General features: G+C 49.3%; 1 pseudogene; it reads right to left on the bottom strand.

Moving 5' to 3' along the window:
- Positions 1–1,190: 1,190 nt before the first annotated feature.
- On the bottom strand, positions 1,191–1,428 carry LOC139252417 (U2 spliceosomal RNA; annotated as a pseudogene).
- Between the last annotated feature and the right edge of the window lie 1,132 nt (positions 1,429–2,560).

The raw sequence follows: 2,560 nt of genomic DNA, 5'->3' as shown, positions 1-2,560 counted from the left end.
TTTCTTTTTAAGATGATCCCCACCCACAAGTCAGCCTGATTGATGAGCTTAGCTTCCAGTCGGCGGGGAGGACTCTGGAGCAGGCTACTCCCCCAGGTAAGGAACCTGCAGCTGCTACTGAGAATGTCGGGGTGGGATCTGATTCCTGCCCACACACTCCCAGTCTTTGTAATGTCAGAGGGGGTCTGATGGGGGGTGTATGATCCAAGGTTAGAGTAAAAGCTCGGGAGCCGTGGGGAGTGCATTCCTGCTCCTCCTGGCTCACTAGCAGTGTTGTAAAGGCACTTACCTTCTCCCCAAAGCTGTGCTCATCTTCCTTGAGCTGCCTGGTTTCCGAAGGACTGGCCGGCCAGGGTTAAACTTGCAAAGCAGGTTAAATCTGAGGCTGCCAGTCGCATTATAATTTCTAAATTGCCAACCCGACTCCTGGGAGCAGGTTGGTTGTGCACCCCTTGTCCCGCCTTTGTTAAACACGGAAGTGGGCAGGTTGGAGATTTTTAAAGTTTTAACATCTCACCCAAACTCAACCAACCCATTTTGGGGGATAAAATTCACCCCATTATATCATTGTAGGCTTTCATAAAATACTAGGTATGGTGTATTGTAGCCATGTTTAGATATTGTCAGTCAATCTATTGGGGTACATCAGCCATCCGGTTCTCTATTATCCTCAATGTACAAGTGATGTGATGCCCAGAAAATGATTTTCCAGGATGGCAAAATACTTTGGATTTGCACATGACTCTTTCACACTGTAATACTGAGACCAAATCGATTCTGTAATACAGTACCTCTTTGTTTTTGAGATGGAACACTGTATATTCTCCAAACTCAAATACACAAGATTCTGAAACTTAACAAAAGCTTTATACCTACCCTGTTGACATTCCAACATTCTTGCCTTGATAATGTGCCCTTCAATCTCCACGCTCACGCTACTTCTCCAGATGCACTTCACGGCTGCAACTTCTCTAACTTAAAATGGATTTCTTTAACTCATCTACTTACACTGACAGTTCTACAATCACTAGGCTAGCAAAGTGTGCGCGGTGATGGTACAGTAAAAAGAGTTTTTTTTTTAATTCGTTGCCAATCTTTCCAATTCTTTGTCAGATCACAAATATCAGGAGAGGTCACCTTGCACACATCAAGGATCACCCTGCGCCAATGCTCTTAGCCAAAAGGCCTAGAGCCCAAGCACCGTTCCTGGAAGTACTGCAATACCAGGTTCGTGCCATGGAGGTGGATGGGTCAGGCCCCCCACACACCTCCGTGGAGGTGGATGGGTCAAGCCACCCCACCCACCTCCTATTTCCAAAAAGCATAGGAGAATCACCTTCCTGATCCAGGGAGAACCACGTTGGGGTCATGGTTACTCCCCTGTCAGGTCAGTTACGCATGATCTTAGCCAAAAGGCCGAGAACACAGTAAAAGATTTGCTGCAGGCACCGCAATCTCTTTAGTGATATTTGTGCTTTAAATTACAAACTATGGGGCTGATACCAGAAGGAAGACTCAGCTGAAGAGAAAATAAAGGTCATAAATTAGCAATGTATCACACGTCCATCCACTGTGTCACCCTCCTTTCTTCTGAACTCCTTCAGTCCTGATATTTGAAGGGCCCAAAAATATCTCGGAGCCGAGAAAAGTACAGAGGGCGGAGTGGCTACTCGGATGGGAAACCGGAAATAAGGGTTACTCACGGTTCTGCCGAAATTAACGCAGGACATGTTTTACATTCTAACAGGTTCCTGACCAACAATGAATCAAATTGACAGGCGGACTGTGTGTTGGGCTGGGGAGCAGCCAGGGAACGGTTACTTGGTAAGGCGGACATTGTGGGAGGTGTTGTGGGGAGGTCTATGAGGTAAAAGGGACAATGTGGGGGGTGGGTGGGTGAGAGGAATCGGACATCGCCTTGGTGAGGAGACATGGCGGTGGGTGAGGGGACATTGAGGGGGTGAGGGAACATTGAGTGGGTGAGGGGACATTGAGGGAGTGAGGGGATATTGAGGGGGGTGAGGGGACATTGAGTGGGTGAGGGGATATTGAGGGGGTAAGGGGACATTGAAGGGGTGATGGGACATTGAGTGGGTGATGGGACATTGAGTGGGTGAGGGGACATTGAGGGGGTGAGGGGACATTGAGTGGGTGAGGGGACATTGAGGGAGTGAGGGGATATTGAGGGGGGTGAGGGGACATTGAGTGGGTGAGGGGATATTGAGGGGGTAAGGGGACATTGAGGGGGTGATGGGACATTGAGTGGGTGATGGGACATTGAGTGGGTGAGGGGACATTGAGGGGGTGATGGGACATTGAGGGAGTGATGGGACATTGAGGGGGTGATGGGACATTGAGAGGGTTGAGGGGATATTGAGGGAGTGATGGGACATTGAGGGGGTGAGGGGACATTGAGAGGGTTGAGGCGATATTGAGTGGGTGAGGGGACATTGAGGGGGTGATGGGACATTGAGGGAGTGATGGGACATTGAGGGGGTGATGGGACATTGAGGGGACATTGTGGGTGGTGAGTGGCTAATCAAGGGGCTATAAAGAGGGT

Source organism: Pristiophorus japonicus, chromosome 2, assembly GCF_044704955.1.
Source record: "Pristiophorus japonicus isolate sPriJap1 chromosome 2, sPriJap1.hap1, whole genome shotgun sequence".
Taxonomy (NCBI): Eukaryota; Metazoa; Chordata; class Chondrichthyes; family Pristiophoridae; genus Pristiophorus; species Pristiophorus japonicus.
The sequence above is the reverse complement of the archived record's forward strand: the minus strand, read 5'-3'. Positions and strand labels throughout refer to the sequence as shown.